This window comes from Pelecanus crispus, chromosome 2 (genome assembly GCF_030463565.1).
Source record: "Pelecanus crispus isolate bPelCri1 chromosome 2, bPelCri1.pri, whole genome shotgun sequence".
NCBI classification, from domain to species: Eukaryota; Metazoa; Chordata; class Aves; order Pelecaniformes; family Pelecanidae; genus Pelecanus; species Pelecanus crispus.
This window is the reverse complement of record NC_134644.1, coordinates 37,476,169-37,482,438: the sequence shown is the minus strand read 5'-3', so window position 1 is coordinate 37,482,438 and position 6,270 is coordinate 37,476,169.

Genomic DNA, 6,270 nt, shown 5'->3' with positions numbered 1-6,270 from the left:
CTATGGCCGTGCTCCAGTTCTGTGTCAGTGTAATACAAACAGCATCCAGCTGGCTGCCTCGTGAGGAACTGCAATCACACACTGTGGATTCTTTGGAAAATTCTGCCCAAATCATTTGCTCCAGCAGTTGGATAGTGAGGGGTTTTGAGGGTGCTTGTGCATACGCATCCATTCAGAGAGGATGCAAGAGGAATTGTGTGAACCAGAATAAACCTGGGGAGCTGATCAAAGAAAACTGTTCCTTACAGTCAGGTTTCCTCCCTACAGGCAGCTTCAGTCACAGGCTCTTCCCCATGGATCGTTTAACTCCTCTTGTTTTGCCAAGTTTGTCCTAAACTTTCTATGTATTCTTGAGATGTGCTTTCTTTGGTTCTTCCATTCACTGTAACTTTAAGGCTGTCTGCAAATAACAAAATCAACATGCACTGCACTAATCTCAGGATCACATTTTTTATTGATCTGAAAATGTAACAGTAGAACAATTATGAGTGGAAGTACAGTTTATTAAATCAATGCATACCATGTAATCATTTACATCCCCTTGTGCCTCGCTGCCCATAGTACGAGGCACCGTACAACTATACTTTAAATAGTGCCATGTCCTGTATATTTTAAAGAACCCTGCCAGAGTGCTTACAGTCTCAAAGGTGTATGTGTGCAGAGATACAAAGATGAAGGGCCTCATTTTTTTTGAGGCTCAGTGACAGGCATCCTCTGTTTGCAATGTTTTATTGAAAAAAAACAATCCTAATATTTGTTATTTTAATGCAGTTCATCATTTGACTTTGTAGGTCCTGTTCCAACTGGCTGAGAACCAAAGATGTAAAAAAAGAAGAAAAATTAAGAAGCAGAGGGAATAAGCTTCATTTCCGATTTTATTACTGATATATTTTTTAGACTTTTGTAGTTTAATGTGGAATAATGTCCTTTTAAAATAACTGTTTATATAGGACCTACATAAATGTTTGGGGCTCCTACACAATAGTTCGATAGCCATTCCTTTTGGCGAATTTATGAGGAAGTCCTACTACTGAATAGCTTGAACAATATAGCAGCCAGATGGTTTTTGATAAAACATTAATGAGACCAGATGGTTCATAATAACTATTATGGAAAAACACTTTGGAGACATGCAAGAAACGTTACCTATTCCTAAGTCTTCATTTATCATTATTGTAAAAGAAATAAAGTTCTGTGGCTGCCATCTAATCTACAATTTAAAGTTAGAAGCACTTAGTTCAATGCAGCTTCATGCAAGCTGTCCTCCATATTAATGTTAGAGACATCACTAGATGACTCCTTAGGTAACCACAATCCATTAGGCATGATCTTAGCCTACTCTTCCTGACAATTTTCTTAAAATCATGGGAAAATCATCAAATAGTCACAAGGTTTTCATAGGTAGATCTTTAGAAAGTTACAGCTACCCTAAAACACAGTTACGGCAGGGATGAGAGAGCTTTTACAGTGACAGAGGGGAGCCCTGTGCCACAACACGTGTACTACAGAAAGGCAGATACAGCACCATTTCCCCCCCACGCCAACATCAATACTCGAGACACCAAGATCGGGCTGAGTTACAGCAAACAGGCTGTACTGAGTTATACCGAACACATCTGCCTCCTTCTGCACTTCAGCGTGGCACTCTCCAGTTGTCCTTCCAAGGGACTAAAGGATCCAGAAGTGAACTCTTTTTTTTCCTCATATTGGTCCCTAAAGGTAGCAGAGATGAACCTGACAATAAAAGATAGCCTCTAAATAGTTGCCAAACTCATCTCACAAGCAAAATCTTCAGACGGTTAAAGATGCCACTTTCCCATCGCCACCATCAAGAGCCGAATGGACAGAAGCTCACACAAACGGGTAGGGAAATGCAGCAGAATGGCTTTCTGGCTCCTTTGAACTCACAGGGTCCCTCCTGGCTTACTGCACCCTCCCACTGGTGTCCCCTAAGCGGGACACAGTAACTTGCTGTTTGCAAACCTGTCACTAGCTGCCGGCACTGTGGCAGGGCTGATGACAGCCGTACCAGCAGGAGAGCGAGAGCGCTGTTCTTTGCAACAGGAAACGTTCTGGAGGACTGAATGGTACAGGCGAAAACTACAGAGCATCCCACCAAAACAGGAGATGAATTTTAATGTGAAATACAAATAAGGCTGGTTAGTTGATTTGAAAGAAAGAAAGAAACAAAAAGCCTGCTCAGATCTTTTATTCTTGTGAAAGGAAATGGGGGAAAAAAAGAAGTTCATTCTTTAGCTGGTGATTTGGCTTATGTTGCTGGACACCTTTAAAAAGATTTGCTACCCCAAGTGTCCTTCTTTTCTAAATAGAAACCCAAAATAGTTTCACCCTTTCTTCCCATTTCCTCCACAGAACTGAAGCCAGCAGACCCTTCTCCAGCCAGTGTGAGGGTTTAAAAAAAGCCTAGCATGCAGCAACAGAGAGCTCTGGACAACCTCCTGATACGCCAATATACAGGCTGAATTTCAGTGCGCGGTTTCTAGCCAGGCTGGATGCAGCCTGAAACAACTCATTGATGGCTACAAGGCATTATATACCATTAGTACTGCTGCTAATACTGACCCCGTAAAAGCACTGAGAAAAGTTTTTAAGATAGAGACCAAAACAAAGAAAAAAAAAAAAAAATTAAGAAATTCCCCTTTGCGGCCAATTTTGGACTTACATCCTAAGGTCAATGGTTGAAAAACATAAGGCCAGATTATGCCATCATACCAAAAAAACCCAAAACAAAACCTAATGCCAAACACTTATAGGATATAAAGACCTTTTCTGTACCTGGTAGGGATAACCATTCTGCAATGCTGACATCTTGTGGTGGCCTGCTCAATGATTTCTCATCTTAATATCAGGCCTGAGGAATTTCACACAGAGGTGTTCAAAGAGCATACAACTATTATGCTGGGGTTTTTTTTTCCTTTCAGACTACTATCTTTTGTGTTATTACTCACTTATTATGTGCATTACTCATTTTTTAAGTTATGGCTGTGAAGTTCTCGTGTTGATTGTCTCACTTTACTTACTCATTTAAATGAGGTAGACAAATCTCGTCCCATACCAAAAGCAGTTTGTCTCAGAGGCAAAAGTTTCTGGTTTTCTCCTTTTGCTGTTTCTGCAAGAGGACCTTCTTGTGCAGTGGTAATGCAGAAGGATCTTCTAATGCAGAAGTGATGCACTTCATGCTTCAGCTCAGGAGACGGAATGCGTGGCAGACAGATCCCAACGCAGACCACACTCACAATGTGTATTTCTCTAATACGACATTGTCCCTGCTGGCATCCCAGTCAGTCATGAAGTAACCGCGTGCTGTGAGTTTTGACTGTGCAGTACACCTGAAGAGCATTTCCACAAGACTGAACGCTCAAGGTGGGTGTTCAATCCTAAATGTCTCCTGTTTGCAGCCACTTTTGATAACAGCCTTAGAAGCCTTTAATTGCTGCATAGCCCCAAAACTGTTTGCTAACACCCAGACCTATGTTTCTGTCTCTGCTAATTAATGAGAAGCATCTGAAAACTATCATTCATTGGCTTGTGTCTTTCAAGTAGGTAGAAGATTTCTGCCCAAAGTTTATTCTTGAAAAGATGGAAATACTCCTGGTAAGATGGAAATACTCCTGGTGTGGGCCCCCTTTATTTGGTGTGCACGCAGCCACTGCCAGTGTCCTTAAAATGACTAGCAAGTTTCACTGTTTTTGTGTCCTCTCTCCCCAGTGGATATTTCCGTGGTAATGTGGTTCAGTGCAACTTCCTGCCTTGATTTCTCAAAATATGCTTTAGCAGACGCTTGCATTTGAAATGAATCACACATTGCCACTCCCTGGAAAAACACACGATAGGTGATGAAACGTGTGCTATTACTGGCCATTGTGGGAGATTATGACTGGAGCTAGCGATTCTGCAGCTTGGTGCTGATCCTAAAAAGAGACCTCCTGAGGATATGTGGGTGCTTTTTCTCAGGATGAGGCTCTAAGAACGGAGCTTTTTTTTTTTTTAATTGGTCCATAAAAAGTAAATTATCACAAATGCAGATACTTACTTCGTTCCATTCAGACTATTTGCTCAAATTTCTGTAAGCAGGTGCAGCCCCAGAAGGGAAATCTATTTATCACTGATTCACAAAGGATGTCACCTGGTGGAATCAGAAAGAGGTGATGGATTAAAACCTGCTGAAATTAATCGGCAGTTTTGCATAATGCACAGTTAAACAGAATGGAAGAAATGGATGATACTTGAGTTACATGCATTAACTGTTACCTGTCACCTGGGACTGTTCATTTAAGGATATGCAACTTCCAACTTCCCTTTGTTCCAAAGTCCACGTGTTACTCCATTAAGATCTGGTGATGTGAGACCTGTGACTGTACCCCACAGTCTCAAATGCTCTCTCTTCAAACCACAAGATACTTATCTGCCCTGTGGCATGGCTCACTTGAAAAACATTTCTTTGATGTTTATTATCTTGAAAAACTACTCCTTGGGTTTCTGCAGACTCACCTGTTTCTCACCGGATCAGTCCTTTGGTTTATCATAAACAACCAAGTTGTTTAGTTCTGGTGTTGCATTGTTTTCAAAGGGCTAAGATAGAGTGATGGAGCTCAGTATTTCATACTGCAGTCCATGCACCTGCGCCCTGTGCTCCACTGACCACGTTTAGAATCATAGAATCATTTAGGTTGGAAAAGACCTTTAAGATCACCCAGTCCAACCATTAACCTAACACTACCAAGTCCACCACTAAACCTATTTCTCGTTTTCTGCAGCACTGCTGTTCAAGGTCCCTGGACTGGGGGCCCTGGAGGCTCCCATTTGGGCCACTGCGACTACGCAAGGCCAACAGTGCCAACCCTGAAGCCGCAAACCCGCAGCCAAAAACGTGGCGGGGCTGTCGCTTCAGCAGACTTTGCGCGCAGGCTGCTGACCCTCTGCATTTCTGACCATGGGTGATCCAAGCCAGCTTTCAGAGGATGTCACAAAGATTCCCTTTTTAATTGTGTCATAAAATATCACTGTCAGGCAATCACCAGTAGGGAAAAGCAGCTGCCTGTGTTATCTGACGGCAAGTAAGCAGGCAAAACCAGCTGTCCCATCCCCTGGCTGAGCTGCTGGCGACAATCGAGCCCCTCCATCTCAGGCCCTCGCAGGGCCGCAGCACCACGCAGGGTAGCCCCACACGGAGACCTCCAGCTGGGTGCGTGTGCCGGGCAGCAGCAGCCACCTCAGGGCAGGATTTCCAACCCCCGGGGGAGATGAGGCAGGCCCGGTGCAGGCAGGCAGGCGGGAGGGATGGCGACGGGGGCAGAAGCTGCCCCGGGGTTTGGCAGGGGGACAACGGCAGCGCCCCGGCCTCCGCCAGCCGCAGCCCGGCCCAGCCGCCATGTGCCGGGGCGGCGGCCCTGCGCGCCAACATGGCGGCGGCGCCTCCTCCCGCCTCGGCCGGCGCCCCGGGGCGCCGCCACCGCGCCCTCTCCGCACGGCCCCAGCACCCGGGCGGGGCTTGCGCTCCCCCCGCCTCGCCCCCCGCCGCGCCACAGCGCCGGCGAGAAGCTCCCCGTCCTCCCTGTCCGGGGCTTCCCGCCGGCTCCTCGCTGAGCTTCGCCCTCGGCACCTCGCCTCGGGGCGCGGCGCGGCGCGGCACACCCCGCGGGCGGAGCTCGCCGCATCCTCCGGCCGCGGCGGCGGGGATCACCGGGAGAGCCGTGAGTACGGGAGCGGGCCCGGGGAGGCGGTGGGGGCTGGCCGTGCCCGCCTGCCTCCCCAGCGCCCATTGAGGGTCCGCGGCCGCCGCCGCTCCTCCCTTCCCGGCGGGCTGAGCCCCCCGCGTCCCGCCGGCCGGCCGGGGCAGGCGGAGCGGGGCCTCGGCGCGCCGTGTGCCCCTCGCCGCCGCTGTCACACGCTCGGGAGGAGCCGCCGCGGCCGCCTCGCTGAGTACCGGAGCCCTGCTTTGCTTCCCTTCCCTGTCAGCCTCTGTGCGCCCTCCGGCTTCGCGAGGGGGAGGACGAGGCTGAATGGCTGCAGTCCACGCGTGGTGGTTCCGAGTGGGGTTTGAGCGCAGTGGGGGGCCGCCGCAGCATTTGAAGGGGATCCCTGTGCTCCGACGCCCGCCTGAGGCGCCTCAGCGCGAGTCTTGGTGAGGTGACCGGTTTTGTCCACCGAGGACGAGGGCAGCTTGTCCCCTGTCATGCCTCGGGCCCGTTCCAGCCATGGGCCCTCGGTGCCTCCGCCTCACAAGATGGCACCCGCCAGCCCCGGGTA